We start from the raw sequence: 19,079 nt of genomic DNA, 5'->3' as shown, positions 1-19,079 counted from the left end.
CAAAAAATACATAAGCACAGAAATAATTACATAATCAACACAATTTGAATAGCCTCTTACAAGTAATGCTTGTTTTCTATTATAAGTTGCCTTAGTAGGGAATGCTTATATTAATTTAATTGGAACATTGTAATAACTGAATTCCTTTCTCTTTAAAAAAAAATAGGCACATTAAGAGATTAAAGGATAGATCATTCCAAACTACTTAGTATTAAAATGGGGGAGAAAGCACTTTCCATTATGATCTTACACCTTGTGTTTTTTTAAAAAATGATTAAAATAATGTTTACTCTGCCAACCAGAAACTTATATTTAAAATTAAAAGTAAAACAGAATAAGTTAGAAAGAAGCCCTGGCATAACTCATCTGGATTAAGTCTATGCAGAGACTGCATATCAGAGGAAGATCCCAAGCAGCTGCCAAATGATGAATCCAAGAGAGTTCTCCAAGAGAATAAGTATTTTTAAAACAGTATTTTACATCATATACACCATACACAAAAAATAATTTCCAAGTAAATCAAAGACCTAAAGCTAAGAGCTAAAACAATAAAACATATAGGTGACTTCTGGTTTCCAGTCGAATTTGAAAAGAGCTTGGAGTCATCATTCCCAAACTCCCAATAGTGAGAAAAGCTGAAGAACTGGAAAATCAGCAGCTCTTCTTAGATTCGTCAGAGAATTGAGATCATAGGGCACATTGCTGCCTTGAAAACTGGAAAGAGAGGTGGGTACCTAGAATCATAGCTTACCCAGAACAAAAGCCTATATAGCAGAAGCCTGCTAAGTAGCTAGTACTGGTAGGAACACTTAAGCTGTAATTAATTAATTGATGGAGGTTTAGTGTGGACTAACCAGAGTTTGAACCTCCAGAGGTCTAGTCTTCATAGGGGGTGCTTCTACACTTTAATGAGTTTTACTTCTAAGAGCTCTATTGGGTTCTCAGGTAAAAAAAAAAAAAAAAAGTCCCCTAGTGCTTCTGGCAGGGGGGAGGGAAAGTAACCATTCTGGAAAATAACCAGAACATTTTGTTCACCTTGACAAAAGGCCTGCTCTCGAGGGAAATTGTTTTTACCAGAACCACCCCTTTCTACCATATCAGTCAGGCTTCTGTATAATAACAGGGGATTACAGCTAAAAGAACTGCAAGGCTCAGACTCTCTTTAAGAGGAAGTCTCTATAGAAAACCAGAGGCAACAGGGGAGACAAAACCAAGCACCCTAGAGGACATTCTAGCCTCTGGCTCCTACAGCTTCATCAAACAGTAAACAGCCCAGCTCACAGCCAGATAAACATAAACCTCACTGAAGACCTATTTACCCTAGTTCCTCTTACCCTCTATATAATGTCTTTTTTTTCTTTAAATTTTGTTATGTTAATCACCATACATTACATCATTAGTTTTGTTATGTTAATCACCGTATATTACATCATTAGTTTTTGATGTAGTGTTCCATGATTCATTGTTTGCATATAACACCCAGTGCTCCACACAGAATGTGCCCTCTTTAATACCCATCACCAGGCTAACCCATTCCCCCACCTCCCTCCCCTCTGGAACCCCCAATTTGTTTTTCAGAGTCCATCATCTCTCATGGTTCGTCTCCCCCGATTTACTCCCCTTCATTTTTCCCCTCCTGCTATCTTCTTTTTTTTTTCTTAACATATATTGCATTATTTGTTTCAGAGGTACAGATCTGTGATTCAACAGTCTTGCACAATTCACAGCGCTCACCATAGAACGTACCCTCCCCAATGCCTATCACCCAGCCACCCCACCCCTCCCACCCCCCACCACTCCAGCAACCCTCAGTTTGTTTCCTGAGATTAAGAATTCCTCATATCAGTGAGGTCATATGATACATGTCTTTCTCTGATTGACTTATTTCACTCAGCATAACAACCTCCGGTTCCATCCACGTCGTTGCAAATGGCAAGATCTCATTCCTTTTGATGGCTGCATAATATTCCATCGTGTATATATACCACTTCTTCTTTATCCATTCATCTGTCGATGGACATCTTGGCTCTTTCCACAGATTGGCTATTGTGGACATTGCTGCTATACACATCGGGGTGCACGTACCCCTTCGGATCCCTCCATTTGTAGCCTTGGGGTAAATACCCAGTAGTGCAATTGCTGGATCGTATGGTAGCTCCATTTTCAACATTTTTAGGAACCTCCACACTGTTTTCCAGGGTGGTTGCACCAGCTTGCATTCCCACCAACAGTGTAGGAGTGTTCCCCTTTCTCCGCATCCCCTCCAACATCTGTCGTTTCCTGACTTGTTAATTTTAGCCATTCTGACTGGTGTGAGGTGGTATCTCATTGAGGTTTTGATTTGGATTTCCCTGATGCTGAGCGATGTTGAGCACTTTTTCATGTGTCTGTTGGCCATTTGGATGTCTTCTTTGGAAAAATGTCTGTTCATGTCTTCTGCCCATTTCTTGATTGGATTATTTGTTCTTTGGGTGTTGAGTTTGATGAGTTCTTTATAGATTTTGGATACTAGCCCTTTATCTGATATGTCATTTGCAAATATTTTCTCCCATTCTGTCGGTTGTCTTTTGGTTTTGTGGACTGTTTCTTTTGCTGTGCAAAAGCTTTTTATCTTGATGAAATCCCAATAGTTCATTTTTGCCCTTACTTCTCTTGCTTTTGGCGATGTTGCTAGGAAGCAGCTGAGGTCGAAGAGGTTGCTACCTGTGTTCTCCTTTAGGATATTGATGGACTCCTGTCTCACATTTAGGTCTTTCAACCATTTGGAGTCTATTTTTGTGTGTGGTGTAAGGAAATGGTCCAGTTTCATTCTTCTGCATGCAGCTGTCCAATTTTCCCAACACCATTTGTTGAAGAGACTGTCTTTTTTCCATTGGACATTCTTTCCTGCTTCGTCCAAGATGAGTTGACCATAGAGTTGAGGGTCCATTTCTGGGCTCTCGATTCTGTTCCATTGATCTATGTGTCTGTTTTTGTGCCAGGACCATACTGTCTTGATGATGACAGCTTTGTAATAGAGCTGGAAGTCCGGAATTGTGATGCCGCCAGCTTTGCTTTTCTTTTTCAATATTCCTCTGGCTGTTCGGGGTCTCTTCTGGTTCCATACAAATTTTAGGATTATTTGTTCCATTTCTTTGAAAAAAGTGGATGGTATTTTGATGGGGATTGCATTGAATGTGTAGATTGCTCTAGGTAGCATTGACATCTTCACAACATTTGTTCTTCCAATCCATGAGCATGGAACGTTTTTCCACTTCTTTGTGTCTTCTTCAATTTCTTTCATGAGTATTTTATAGTTTTCTGAGTACAGATCCTTTGCCTCTTTGGTTAAATTTATTCCTGGGTATCTTATGGTTTTGGGTGCAATTGTAAATGGGATCAACTCCTTGATTTGTCTCTCTTCTGTCTTGTTGGTGTATAGGAATGCCACTGATTTCTGTGCATTGATTTTATATCCTGCCACTTTACTGAATTCCTGTATGAGTTCTAGCAGTGTTGGGGTGGAGTCTTTTGGGTTTTCCACATACAGTATCATATCATCTGCAAAGATGAGAGTTTGACTTCCTCTTTGCTGTTTTGGATGCCTTTGATTTTGTTGTCTGATTGCCGTGTTTAGGACTTCTAGTAATATGTTGAAAAGCAGTGGTGATAGTGGACATCCCTGCCACGTTCCTGACCTTAGGGGGAAAGCTCTCAGTTTTTCCCCATTGAGAATGATATTCTCTGTAGGTTTTTCATAGATGGCTTTTATGATATTGAGGTATGTACCCTTTATCCCTATACTCTGAAGAGTTTTGATCGAGAAGGGATGCTGTACTTTGTGAAATACTTTCTCTGCATCTATTGAGAGGATCAAATGATTCTTGTTCTTTCTTTTGTTAATATGTTATATCACATTGATTGGTTTGTGGATGTTGAACCAGCCTTGCAGCCCAGGGATAAATCCCTCTTGGTCATGGTGAATAATCCTTTTAATGTACTGTTGGATCCTATTGGCTAGTATTTTGGTGAGAATTTTTGCATCCGTGTTCATCAAGGATATTGGTCTGTAATTCTCCTTTTTGATGGGGTCTTTGGTTTTGGGATCAAGGTAATGGTGGTCACATAAAATGGGTTTGGAAGTTTTCCTTCCATTTCTATTTTTTGGAACAGTTTCAGGAGAATAGGTATTAATTCTTCTTTAAATGTTTGGTAAATTCCCCTGGGAAGCCATCTGGCCCTGGGCTTTTGTTTGTTGGGAGATATTTGATGACTACTTCAATTTCTGTAGTGGTTATAGGTCTGTTCAGGTTTTCTATTTCTTCCTGGTTCAGTTTTGGTAGTTGATACATCTCTAGGAATGCATCCATTTCTTCCAGGTTATCTAATTTGCTGTCGTATAGTTGCTCATAATATGTTCTTATAATTGTTTGTATTTCTTTGGTGTTGGTTGTGATCTCTCCTCTTTCATTCATGATTTTGTTGATTTGGGTCATTTCTCTTTTCTTTTTGATAAGTCTGGCCTGGGGTTTATCAATCTTGTTAATTCTTTCAAAGAACAAGCTCCTAGTTTCGTTGATGTGTTCTACTGTTCTTTTGGTTTCTATTTCATTGATTTCTGCTCTGATCTTTATTATTTCTCTTCTCCTGCTGGGTTTAGGCTTTATTTGCTGTTTTTTCCCTAGCTCCTCTAGTATAATGTCTTTTTTAAAAAAGAGTTTATTTATTTATTTGGCAGTTAGAGAAAGTACAAGCAGGGGGAGCACCAGAGGGAGAGGGAGAAGCAGGCTCCCCGCTGAGCTGGTAGCCCGATGTGGGGCTCGATCCCAGAACCCTGGGATCTTACCTGAGCCAAAGGCACATGCTTAACTGACTGAGTCACCCAGGTGCCCCTATAATGCCTTGACTTTTAATGAAAAAATTTAAAAACCAAAAGGCAAAATATACAGTTGAAAGATACAAAGCAAGCATCAGAAGCAGATTTAGATATGACAGAGACTTGGGGTTTATAAAGCCCGAATTTGAAATAACTAATTAATATGCCAAGGGTGGTAATGGAAATAGTGTACAATATGCAAGAACAGATGGATAATGTAAGCAAAGAGATGGAAACTTTAAGAACGAAGGAATGGTAGAAATCAAATAAAGTGTAATAGAATGAGAAACAGATAATCTGAGTAGGCCTGTATCTTTTAAAGAAATTGAATCAGCAATTGACCTTCCAAACAGTCCTAGATGGTTTCACCGGTGAATTCTACCAAATGGTTAAGGAAGATGTGATACCAATTCTCTGTAATCTCGAACAGAAAATAGAAGCAGAGCGAACACTTCTAGCTCATTCTAGGATGCCAGCATTACCTTAATACTAAAATTGGACAAAAACATTGCAATAAAGGAAAACTACAGACCAGTATCTGTTGTGAGCATAAATGCACAGTTCTGCAAGAAAATATTAGCAAACTAAATCCAGTAGCGTATCAAAAGAATTATTTTACACCACGACCAAGTGGGATTTATTCCAAGTATGCAAGGCTGGTTCTACATTCAGAAATCACTTGGTGTAATCCATCACATCAACAGACTCAAGAAGAAATAGCATATAATCCTATTAATATCCTATCGGAGAGAGCATTTGACAAAATCCAATACCCATTTATGATAAAAGCTCTCAATAAACCAAGAATAGAGGGGAACTTCCTCAACTTGATAAAGAACATCCACAAAATATCTACAGATAGTATCACACTAATGAAGAAACCAAAAGCTTTCCAACTAAGATCAGAAACAAGGCAAGGATGTCCCCTTTTATCACTGCTTTTTTGTGGAAGTCCTAGCTAATGCAGTGAGAAAAGGAAAGGAACTGATAGGTTTACAAATTGGGGAGAGAAAAAGCAAACTGTCTTCATTCAGAGATGACATGATAGTCTAGGTAGACAATCCCAGGAAGTTAATAACAACAATTGAACTCCTGGGACTAATAGATTATAGCAAGACATTAAGATACAACGTTAATACACAAAAGTCTGTTGCTGTCCTGTATACCGGGATGAAAAATTGGAATTTGAAATTGAAAATACACCATTAACATTAGCATGAAGAAAAAAGTGCTTAGGTATAAAGCTAACAAAACATGTACCTGATCTATATGAGAAAAACTACTCTGATTTAAAAAAATCAAAGAAGATAATTAGTGGAGAGCTGTTCCTCTCCTGGAAGGAAGACTTAGTATCGTTCAGAGGTCGTACTTAACTGGTTATTGTGTGGGTAAACTTGGTAGGAAATAGTTGTAAAGCAGTTTCATTTTTTCCCACTGCTGCTTGCAAGGATCCTTTGTTGGATCTCTGTTCCCTTCCTTTGGTGACAACTTTGGCTCATCTAATAGTTTTATGGTCACTCTCACATATTGAAAAATCAAGTCCAGTCGATTTTAAACTTCTGTCTTTCATCCTATTCAAAGTGTCTCCCCTTTGCCGTGACTGGGCCTCATGGAGGTTAAGGAACCAGAAGTGGGAAGGATTGTAATTTACTCTGTTTATTTTAAAATTATTTATCTAGGCACTCAGGAAGATTCAAGAGATGTATAAGGTAGTTCCTGTTTGTATTAGTACCTTTAATGTGCCTAAACTATATATAATAAGAATTTTAGGAGACACATTTTATTTACATGAAACATTTAATGGAAATCAGTGGTTGTGCTGAAATACTGTGAACTAGGAGTATTGTGAGGGTTCGGAAGGTGGGGGCTTTGTGGGTAGAATAGCTGTGCTTGGGATGTAGAACACGAAGGACAAAGTGAGTGACAGCTGGCTCTGGTGGCAGCTTCTCTCAGGTAAAGCTGTCTTTCGTTTACGTTTTGCTGGAGTCTGGGTCTCAGAAGCTTTTATCATAAATGGGTATTGGATTTTGTCAAATGCTCTGGGTCTCTAAAAGTTCTTTTAGAGAACTTTTGGCTGGTGACATACAATGTAAGATTAGACAGAATCTGAAAAATCTCAATAAGTAATAAAGTGTAATATTGTAGATGACATTACTGAATTTGACATTTACTGTGATAATCTTGAAAAACAGAATATTTACTCCTTGTTAAAGGTCTCTGTTAGATGTTTATGAGGAAATACTGTTTTACCTTTATTGAAGCACAAGTTGATGGACACAGGGCAATTTATTATGATGGTGCCGATAACAGAAAAGTGGATATCAGCTTGTGTTTCAAAGTCATGTTAATTGTTTGGGAGATAGAATATTGCTAATTTTGTTTTCTTATCTCTTTAAAAGGTGGTTTGTTGCAGTTATAAACAATGAACATATGCAAATGTATCTGAAAGGAATGCTTGCAGCTGCTAGCAACAAAATATTCACTGTGTTTTTAATTACATAGTGTTTTATTTTTCTTGTAAAAAGTCTGGAAGAAGGATGTATTGGTACATGCTATAGCATGGATGAACCTTGAAAACATTATGCTAAGGGAAAGAAGACAGACACAAAAAGGCGCATATTATGTTTTCATTTATATTAAATATCCGGAATAGGCAAATCCATAGAAACAGAAAACAGTAGTTGTGAGGGGCTAGGACATTGGGGTGGCAGGACATGGATTTATAGGTATATAGCATTGAGTATGATAAAGCCATTTATTTACTGGAGCAATATTATTACTTTAAAAAAATTCATTTTTATTATTATGTATTTGGTTTGCATTTGCTTTTTCTTTGATGGTGAGTTGAAGACTCCCAACTAAAGTAGTGGTTTACATTTTCCCTTTCATACTCAGTTTTGAAAAATTATCTTGGTGTTTTTGGTACATGAGGATTCTTTCTTCATTGTGGGTGATACTGTTGTTCATAAAGTACCCTATTTTGTCTTCACACCTTATTAAAAAAAAAACGACAGCTTCTTTGTTAGTATCTGCCTGGTTTGTCTCTGTTTATCCTTTTGTTTTCAATCTTTTTGAGTCACTTTATTTTATTTCATTTTTTAAAAAGATTTTTTGAGAGGAAGAGTGAGAGCGAGAGCAAGGAAGAGAGGGAGAAGCAGGCTTCCCGCGGAGCAGGGAGCCCGGTGCGGGGCTCCACCCCAGAAGTCTGGGGTCAGGGACCTGAGCTGAAGGCAGGCGCTCAACCAGCTGAGCCACCCAAGCGCATGAGTCACTTTATTGTAGATATGTCTGTATCTGTGAGAGTTTTCTTTTAATCATTTGTCTCATTTACAATTTTGGTTTTAGTGTTTCATCTTTAATCTGTTGTATTATTATTTTCATAATGTTGGTGTCTTCCTGTCTTTTACTACATAGTCTGGATTTTTCTTTGTTTTATTGTTGTTTTCCTGGCTCTTAGGGTAACTTGAAGAATTTTAATTTTATTTTAGTGGTTAGCTTGTAATGTTAAAGGATACTTAACATCTCTATTTTTTGATTTAGTGACCTTAAAATAAAGCAGTGTCTATTGGCTCTCAGCTGTGGTATGAGATTATTGGCTCAATTATAGTTTCCTCATTTCTCTGCCAAGATTTTGTCAGAAATGTGTTCACGGTAACAGTCCTTGAGCGTCTTTGCACCCATGACTCTTTTATGATACTCATTCCTTCTGGTTACCCTAAAATAGTTGAAGCCTATCGGCCTTGAATGAAAAGCTACTAGGTAGTACCATTTGATTATAATGTACCAGTTTGAATTTAGGTTCAAATCTTATACCTGGAATTTAAGAATTTTAGCTTTTAACATTGTATTTTGAAAGCATTATTAGATTATTTGTGACCGGGTAATTCAGTTCCCAAATGCCTAGCCCTTTTTTTAATTAAAAAATTAAAATTTAAGTATAGTTAACATACAATGTTATATTAGTTTTAGGTGTACAACCTATTGATTCAACAATTTTGTACATTACCCAGTGCTCACGACAATAAATGTAGTCACCATTTGTCACCATATAACATTTTTACAATATTATTGACTATATTTCCTATGCTGTACTTTTCATCTCAGTGACTGACTTACTTTATAACTGGAAGTTTGTACCTCTTAATGCCCTTTATCTGTTTCACCCATCCTCCTACCCACCTTCCCTCTGGCAACCACCAGTTTATTTTCTGTATTTAAGAGTCCATTTTGTTTGGTTGTTTGCTTTTCATTTTTTTTAGATTCCACATGTAAGTGAAATCATATGGTATTTTGTCTTTCTTTGTCTGACTTATTTCACTCAGCATAATACCCTTAGGTCCATCCATGTTGTTGCAAATGGCAAGATATCATTCTCTTTTATGGCTGAGTAATACTCTATTTTATTTATATATATGTGCCACATATTCTTTACTCATTCATCTATTGGTAGACACTTGGGTTGTCTCTGTATCTTGGCTGTTGTAGAAAATGCTGCAATACACATGAGTATATACATCTTTTCAAATTAATGTTTTTGTTTTCTTTGGGTAAATACCCCGTAGTGCAAATATTGGATCATATGGTATTTCTTTTTTTAATTTTTTGAGGATCGTCTATACTGTTTCACAGAGTGGCTGCACTGATTTGCATTCCCCCTAACAGTGCACAAGGGGTCCTCTTTCTCCACATCTTCACCAACACTTGTTATTTTTTGTCTTTTTGATACTAACCATTCTGACTGGTGTGAGGTCGTATTTATTTGTTTGTTTGTTTTTGGTGTAAGGTGGTTCTGATTTGCATTTCCCTGATGTTGCGCATCTTTTCACATAGGCTTATCTGTATGTGTTTTTTGGAAAAATGTCTATTCAGGTCCTCTGCCCATTTTTAAATTGGAGTGTTTGTTTTTTTGGTATTGAGTGTGTAAGTTCTTTATGTATTTTGGATATTTGCTCCAAATATCTTCTCCCAGTCATTAAGTTGACTGTTTGTTTTGTGGATGGTTTTCTTTGCTGTGCAAAAAGCTTTTTGTTTCGGTGTAGTCCCAATGGTTTATTTTTACTTTTGTATCTCTTGCTTCAGGAGACATATCCACAACTATGTTGCTAAGGTGATTTCCAAGAGGTTACTAGCTCTGTTTGCTTCTGGAGTTTTATGATTTCAGGTCTCATATTTAGGTCTTTGATCTGTTTTGAATTTATTTTGGGGTATGTTGTAAGAAAATGGTCCAGTTTCATTCTTGTGCATGTAGCTGTCCAGTTTTCCCAGCACCATTTATTGAGAAGACTGTCTTTTCCCCATTGTATATTCTTGCCTCCTTTGTTGTAGATTAATTAACCATATAGATATGGGTTTGTTTCTGGTCTCTCTGTCCTGTTCTGTTGACCCGTGTTTCTTGTTTTTGTGCCAGTACTGTACTATTTTGATTACTTTAGCTTTGTAGTATATTTTTAAATCTGGGATTGTGATACCTCCAGTTTTGTTCTTCTTTCTCAAGATTGCTTTGGTTATTCAAGGTCTTTTGTGGTTCTCTACAAATTTTAGGATTATTTGTTCTAGTTCTGGGAAAAATGCTATTGGTATTTTGGTAGGGATTGCAGTGCATCTGTAGATAGCTTTAGTATGGACATTTTAATAATATTCTTCCAGTCCATGAGCATGGTGTATCTTTCTGTTTGTTTGTGTCATCTTTATTTCATGAATGTCTTATAGTTTTCAGAATATGGGTGTTTTACCTTTTTGATGAGTTTATTCCTAGGTATTTTATTATTTTTGGTACAATCGTAAATGGGATTGATACTTTCATTTCTCTTTCTGCTACTTTGTTATCAGTGTATAGAAATGCAAGTTTTCTGAATATTAATTTTGTGTCCTGCAACTTTACTGAATTCAGTATCAGTTCTAATAGTTTTTTGGTGGAGTCTCTAGTGTTTTCTGTATATTGTGTCATGTCATCTGCAAACAGTAGTAGTTTTACTTCTTCCTTAGCAATTTTTTTTTTTTTAAATGTAGGCTCCATGCCTAGCATGGAGTCCAGTGTGGGGCTTGAACTCACGACCCTGAGATCAAGACCTGATCTGAGATCAAGAGCTGGACACTTATCGAGTGAGCCACCCAGGCACCCCACTTCCTCAGCAATATATGTCTTTTATTTCTTTTTCTTGCCTGATTGCTGCAGCTAGGACTTCTAGTACTTTGTTGAATAAAAGTGGTGAGAGTGAACATCCTTGCCTTGTTCCTGATCATAGAGAAAAAGCTTTCAGTTTTACATCATTGAGTATGATGTTAACTGTAGATTTTTCATATATGACCTTTATTATGTTGAGGTATTACTCCCTCTAAACTCACTTTGTTGAGTGTTTTTATCATGAATGGATGTTGTCAGTTGCTTTTTCTGCATCTACGAAATGATCATATGGTTTTTATCCTGCCTCTTGTTAGTATGATGTATCACATTGATTGGTTTGTGACTATTGAACCATGTTTGAATCCCTGGAATAAATCCCACTTGATTGTGGTGAATGATTTTTTTCATGTATTGTTGGATTGGGTTTGCTCGTATTTTGTTGAAGAGTTTTTGCCTCTGTGTTCAGCAGAGATATCAGCTTGTTTTTTTTTCCCCTCAGGTTTTTGTCTGGTTTTGGTATCAGGGTAATGCTGGTCTTATAAGATGAATTTGGAAGTTTTTCTCCATCTTCTATCTTTTTGGAATAGTTTGAGAAGAATAGGTATTAACCATTCTTTAAATGTTTGGTAGATTCACCTGTGAAGCCATCAGGTCCTGGACTTTTGTTTGTTGGTGGTTTTTCGTTACCCATTCAGTTTTATTACTAGAAATCGGTCTGTTCAAATTTTCTATTTCTTCTTGTTTCAGTTTTGGAAGAGTGTATGTTTCTAGGATAGCCATCCTTGATCATCATCAGGACTAAAGCCATGTGGCCCCCGAGAGGGCTGAATTTTCTGCTGTCTAGTTTAGCTGGCATAGAAGACATGCAACTGGTATTGTTTCTGCCTGAGTTTCAGTAACCTTGCTCTTCCTCCCTGACCAGGAGGGAAGAGCTCAGTCTTCTTAGAGAACCATGAGAGCCTGTTCCTCTCCCTTTTTATCAGCTGTGTCTTACTCACTGTTAATGGCGAGGAGCTGTAATGACTTTCTTCTTCTTTTTTTTTTTAAGATTTTATTTATTTATTAGAGAGAGAGAGAGCATAAGCAGGGGGAGTGGCAGAGGGAGAGGGAGAAGCTGACTCCCCACTGAGCAGGGAGCCCCATGCGGGGCTAGATCCCAGGACCCTGGGATCATGACCTGAGCCAAAGGCAGGTGCGGAACCAGCTAAGCCACCCAGGGTGCCCCGCCTTTCTCCTTTTTTGGTTAGGAATTTCCTTTTGTTCCCACCAGATATAGGGACAATAAAAGGCATCACGACAGCTTGCTTTCATTTCACTCATCTCTGGGTTGCTTTCTGTTGAAGATGCACTCATTTAGGGGAGGCATTTGCTCCTAGTCTCACTTTTGGAACTAGAAAAATAGTCTAACCCATTCTGTGAGTTTTCTAATCCGTTATAGTTGTATTTTTATTTTCCTAATGCGTGGCTTTTATATTTAAATTAGTAATACTTATATTTGTTTTTATAATTGTTAGCCTTATTTCCGTTCTTAAATGAATCGCTTTCCATTAGTCTTTTCATTTTATGCCATGCATTTTGGTTTCTTAATTTCATTTTGTTCATTACCTCTCATGCCTTCTCATCTTCTGCTTCTGCATGAACTTTCTGGAATTCCTGACACTTTTGTTCTCTAAATTCAAATACTAAGTTTAAAAATCTATAAACATTCTTTAATCATAACCTTTTCTTCTTCCACGTTCCTTGGTCTCCTGCAGTTCTACTGGGAGCCTCAGTTGATAGACATCTCCACTTATCCATCACTCTGTACTTGGTTACTTTTTTTCCTCCCCAATCTACTTAGGATTTATGGCCATTCATTTCACTCTTTTTTTTTTTTAAAGATTTTATTTATGTTTTAGAGAGAGCGTGCGAGAGAGCGAGCACAAGCTGTGTGGGGGAGGGGCAGAGGGAGAGGGAGAAGCAGACTCCCTTATGAACAGGGAGCCTGACGCAGGGATCAATCCCAGTGTATTGCAACCTAAGCCTAAGGGAAACACCCAACCGACTGAGCCACCCAGGTGCCCTTTACTTACTTTTGCTAATACCCTAATCCAGTGATTTTCACACTGTTGTCCAGGGATTTCTGGGGTTGATGGTTAAAACCCTGGGAGCAGATTAGGTTACCTGTGAAGAGTTTGTGGATTGAGAACAGATTTCTGGCTCAGCCCTGAAATCATGGAGAAGAAAAATAGTGTGCTGTGTTTTGTTTTGTTTGTTTTAGAAGAATAATCTTTAAAGACTGGCAGGAAAAGGGAAGCTAGTGAGGGAAAATGGGTGAATAATCAGAGAAGGAGGATGATTGCTGGAATAGGAGGGGCTGCTCAGAGATCAGGTGAAATTGTGAGAGTGGAATTCGGATGCTGGGTCTTGACTGACCACTGCCAGAGCACTTGGAGTTGGTCAGTGGACACGAAGTCAGATCTGTGACTGGAGGAGTGAGTGAGCCGTACCTAGCACAAGTCTGCCAGTGTAGGCTGTACAGGGGAGGAGAGAATAGGGTCGTTGTTAGAATCCTCAAAGCTCTGCTTGGTGTACCTGCAGCTTCCCCAGCACCTAAGAGCTAGGCCGTCGTGTTGTAGAGCAGCAGTAGGCCTCCTGCCTGGCTCGGAGGTTCAGCTTGGGCTTGCCTGGAGCTGTGAAGTCCATTTCATCTTGCCGTGGCTCTTAGGATTCCCTCATATTCTCTACTCCATTTACGGTGTCCTCCTCCTGTGTGCATTCTGTCTCCATGTGTAACTCTTATTTGAGGAACTTGGCTTCTATTTTACTAAGAAAATAGAAACCATCTAAAGGGAATGTTTTTGTGCTTTTACCCCGCATCTGTTGACCTAGCTGCAGTGGAACTCAAATGTTCTGTCCTCTGCTCTTCCTCCTTCTGACTAGGGATACATTTATTTCTAGCTCCTCACCTTGAATGCATTGCTTTAGCACTTCTCCTTTTTCTTTCTTGCATCAATAATTTTTCTCTCTACCTGATTATTATTGCAATGTGTAACTTTTCTCATCTTAAAAAAAAAAAAGCCCTCTTCATAGTTCCCATCCCATTTCTTTTGCTTCCCTTTACCTTAAAATTCCTGGAAAGAACTGTCTATGTACATTTTATTTTCAGTGCTGCTTCTGTCTTAATTTACTTCAGTCAGGGTTTTACGTTCACTGCTTCAGAAAAACAGCTCTGGTCAAGGTCACCGATGACCTCCATGTTGCTAAATCCAGTTGTCAATTCTCAGTGCTCGTCTAACTTGGCCTGTCAGCAGCATTTGACACAGCTGATAATTCCCTTTTCCTACATGAACTTTCTTCATTTGACTTTTGGGACATCACAGTCTGTTGTTTGCCTCCTACCTGCTGACTGCTGCTTCTCAGTTAGCTCTTCTTGGTTCCTTCTGTCAAGTTGACTTCGAAATATTTGAGAGCTCCGGGGCTTGGTTCTCCGACTTCTCTGGTTGTACTCACTCCCTGGGGTGGAAATCTCATCTGGTCTCAGGGCTTTAGCTATCTATCTGCTTATGTCCCCCCTGCTCCTCAGCTTAAAAAAAAATTCTAGCCAGGCTCCTTTCCTTGGACTGTACAGATTTTTATATCCAACAGCTCATCCACCCTCTCCACCTGAGTGAATAATAAGTATTTCACATTCATCAGTGTAAACTGTACTTTTTATTTCCAGCACAAAATAACTTTACTCATAATCTTTCCTGACTCAGGAAATGGCCACTCTCTCTTTCCAGTTTCTTCGACCAAGCCTTAATGCCTGCAAGCCCTCTCAAGTCTGTTTTCAAAACATACCTAGAACTTAATAATTTTTGATATTTCTACTACACAGGTCCAAGTGACCTGTCTTCTGGATGATTGCAGGGCACTCCTAACTGGTCTCTCTGCTTCTGACCTGTGCCTTCTAAGTTACTTTCCACATTGTACCTAGAGTGAGCCTTTTGCCCTCTGTCAGATCCTGTCACCCTTCTGCTCAGAGTCTCGTCGCACGGATTCCTGTCTCACTCAGGGTGAAAACCAACTCTTCACTGTTTGTGAGAACTGACGCTTAGTACGAACTCCTGTATGACCTCATCTCTTACTTCTCTCTTGCTGTTTGAACACACCAGAGCTTTTCCTGTCTCAGACCCTTGGTGTGACTGTTCTCTGTCCCTTGAGTACCCTCGCTCCAGATTTCTGCATGTCTTGCTCTCTCTTCTCCCATAAGTCCTTCCTCAGATGTCACCTTATTAGTGAAGTGTGCCCCCTCACCTGAGCTCGCACTCCCTGTTCCCGTAATCCTGCACCAATTGTCATTTGCCCCGTTGCCTGTTTATTGATGGGCTGTTTTCTTAGTGGAGTGTAAGCTCAGTGAGGGTGGGAGTTTTGTTTTGTTCACTGCTGTGTTCTCAGTTCTGAAAAGAATGCCTGGTGTACAGTAAGCTCATGACAAGTAATTGTTGAATGAATTGAATTTCATTTAGCTTCTGTAATAAATATTAATTGCCTTGGTCATTCGATCCCTCTGACTTTAACCTTGTAAGTCACGGATTTTCTGCCCAGTTACCCTGTTTCTAGTGCTCTTGCAGCCCTACTCAGACTTCACTATTCCATTATAAACAGTCTCCCCTGACACTCAACATCTTCTTTTTTTTTTTTTTAAAGATTTATTTATTTATTTTGAGAGAGTGAGAATGAGAGAGAGAGAGAGTACATGAAATGGGGGAGGGTTAGAGGGAGAAGCAGGCTCCTCGCTGAGCAGGGAGCCCAATGTGGGACTCGATCCCGGGACTCCAGGATCATGACCTGAGCCGAAGGCAGTCACTTAACCGACTGAGCCACCCAGGCGCCCTCAACATCTTCTTAGGAGACCCCCTCCGTTTACATTTCTTCACCAATAACTGGTTTCCTTTTTTGACCCATTTCCCCTACTCATAGGATTTTGGGAGGAAGTAGTGATGGTGCTAACATTCTCTTATCCATCTGGAGTTCTTAGTGGGCTCCCAGCAGTAGGCCAGTTTGATGCTTTTGACTCTTGGCTCCTTTTTGGTCACTGTCATTATGGTCCGTTGTCACTTTCCCACTCCACTGGTATTGGAAGAACATGAGGCTCGTGGTCTTCCTGTCCACTCTTAGTTTGTCATTTCCTAGATGACATTTCACAGTGGCTGTTCACACCTAGATCTAAGGTCCTTTTTAGTCATGTGGCCAACAGTCCTTCAGAAATCTATGCATAGGGGTGCTCCCTAGACTATCGTCACTTTGAATTGTTTCATTTGAGAGTCTTCAAATTATTTTTACCCTGGTTCATAGCTCTAGTGAGACTGTATTTCTGCACACTTGGTCTTTGACAGGGACGAGGTCTCCCGTTCTTTGACCCACCCTCTTTTACCTATCGTTCCCATGAAATTAAATGGAATTTAATTTGAATTTAATATTTAAGAAGTTTCTCATTCAACTGCTGTTTATTTTGATATGTGGTTTATTTATTGAATGATTATTCCCCCCACATTGATTTGTGATGCTTTCTATATGTAGAACCAAATTATATAAATTTTGTGTAGTAGATGTTTCATTTGTCTGTCAAGTTTTGGTACCATCACACTCTTTAAATGTTACTGAAGCTTTATAGTGTGTTTGATATTTGGAAGGGATAGTAGCGTCTCATTGACTTTGGTTTTCAGAATTGTTGGTGTTGGTCTTGCTCTTTACACTTCCATATGATTTTGAAAACAATTCGGTTAAGTTATGAAAAGAAAGATCTTCCTTGGGCTTTTTCTTCTGCAATGATATTAAACACTGGGCTATTTGAGTTATTAGTTCATATAAGTTAGTATTTTATCAAAACTTTATATTAGCAAAATATCTAAAAAATTTTACTTTTTTAATAGATCAAATCCTTCTTGCATATAAATACCAAAGATGTATCTTCTATAATTTATTAAAAAAATATGCCACAAATGTAAATGAACTGTTAATTTTTTTTTCCAGATATGTTTCCTTCTTTTTGCCATTCTCTACATTGTTTCCTACCTCATCGTCACAAGATACAAGAGAAAATCAGGCAAGTAGAAACATTGTAGTTAAAACTTAGATCATCATGTCCGCTGGTCTGTGGTATTTGGGCTGTATACTGTGCCTGTCAGTGTGGTAGTATATATATTCAGTATGGCCATGATTGAAGGACACGATAGCCTGGTACTAAGAGTAAACAGTAACCTTCAGGGAATCTGACTGCTTGCAGGGTCGTCATTCTCAGACCTGAGCCCTCGTTTACTACCGTTCTTATGTCCAACCAAGAACAGTGTGGGGCTGCTCAGTATCTGGGAAATTCTAGAGTTTATAAGGATATATGAGTTCTTGTGACTGGCTCTGAGTTTGAACATGCATACCCTATCCCATCTTTTCTCTGACTACTAGACTATCTTTTCTTTCTCTAAAGTAATACAGAATGTAGAGTCTCCATGATACCATTTAGTATCAATTTAGGATTCAATCGTATATTATTCTTTTTATTATTTCATATATATCGTGTCTACCAGAGGGACCACTAAATCTTTGTTCTTTTTTTATTTAAAAAATTATTTTTATTTTTTATTCATATTTTTTATTATTATGTTATGTTAATCACCATCCATTACATCATCAGTTTTTGATGTAGTGTTCCATGATTCATTGTGTGCGTTTAACACCGAGTGCTCCATGCAGAACGTGCCCTCTTTAATACCCATCACCAGGCTCACCCGTCCCCCCACCCCCTCCCCTCTAGAACCTCAGTTTGTTTCTCAGAGTCCATCGTCTCTCATGGTTCGTCTCCCCCTCTGAATCCCCCCCTTCATTTTTCCCTTCCTATGATCTTCTTTTTTTTTTTTTTAACATATATTGCATTATTTGTTTCAGAGGTACAGGTCTGTGATTCAACAGTCTTGCACAATTCACAGCGCTCACCATAGCACATACCCTCCCCGATGTCTTTCACCCAGCCACCCCCTCCCTCCCACCCCCCACCACTCCAGCATTGTCATTATTTTTAAAGATTTTATATTTTTGAGAGAGAGAGGGAGCGAATGTGCATGTGCACGAGCAGGGGGAGGAGCAGAGGGACAGGGAGGGGGACAAGCAGACTTCCTGCTGAGCAGGGAGCCTGGTGTGGGGCTTGATCCCAGGACCCTGAGATCATGACCTGAGCTGAAGGCAGACACTTAACTGACTGAGCCACCCAGGCACCTGTTCTTTTTTTTTTTTAAGATTTTATTTATTTGTAGAGAGAGGGAGAGAGAGTGAGTCCAAGCAGGGGGAGCGGCAGGCAGAGGGAGAAGCAGGCTCCCCACTGAGCAGGGAGCCTGATGTGAGACTTGATCCCAGGACCCTGGGATCATGATCTGAGCTGAAGGCACATTCTTAACTGACTGAGCCACCCATGCATCCCATCCCCTATTCTTTTTTTAAAAATGAACTTTGTGCTAATTCATTCACAGATTTTTGTGCCAGGGTTTTGTAAGGACCTAAAGAGTTGCCTTACTGCCCTCTGTTAAATCTCAGCTATTTTCTATAAATCACAGGATTTTCTACCTGTGATGCTGGGCTAATAGTAGGTACCATATGAATACTTAAGGATTCCATATAATAGGGACTCTTTATGTCATAATATTAAACTTGTTAGACTTTTGAAAGCAGTCAGTAAATGCTTGCTCTCTAGTGTTTTAGTTTGGCTCTATGATTACACTAAAATACTTCCTAGAATCTATAATCTCTCAAAAATTTGAAGACCTGCAGATTCAACACAGTATCTTAGCTATTTTTAAAGTTGTTTTGGCATCAGGTTTTAATGATTATGGACATAGAAGGTGGGGGGAGAATTAATGAATATAAATGCATCATTTTAGGGGAAATTAGGGGATGATGAGCAGGAAAATTGGAGATTTATTAGATGATTTAGATGATTTTTAAGTATTTATTTATTTTGAGAGAGAGTGAGCAGGGGTGGGGGGCAGAGACAAAGGAGGAGAGAGAGCCCCAAGCAGACTCCCCTGACCCCTTCAGTCAGCCCGGAGCCTGACGCAGGGCCTGATCCATGATCCCGAGACATGACCC

At 38.9% G+C, this 19,079-nt stretch overlaps 1 protein-coding gene across 1 annotated transcript in view; it reads right to left on the bottom strand.

The window, feature by feature from the left end:
* Positions 1-19,079, bottom strand: part of LOC148162037 (putative phospholipid-transporting ATPase IIB) — a 191,447-nt gene that overhangs the window by 18,294 nt on the left and 154,074 nt on the right. The window lies entirely within an intron of this gene.

The sequence above is a fragment of the Eumetopias jubatus genome, unplaced genomic scaffold (assembly GCF_037043125.1).
Source record: "Eumetopias jubatus isolate StellerSeaLion01/CBP00866 unplaced genomic scaffold, mEumJub1_p1.0 scaffold_26, whole genome shotgun sequence".
NCBI classification, from domain to species: Eukaryota; Metazoa; Chordata; class Mammalia; order Carnivora; family Otariidae; genus Eumetopias; species Eumetopias jubatus.
The sequence above is the reverse complement of the archived record's forward strand: the minus strand, read 5'-3'. Positions and strand labels throughout refer to the sequence as shown.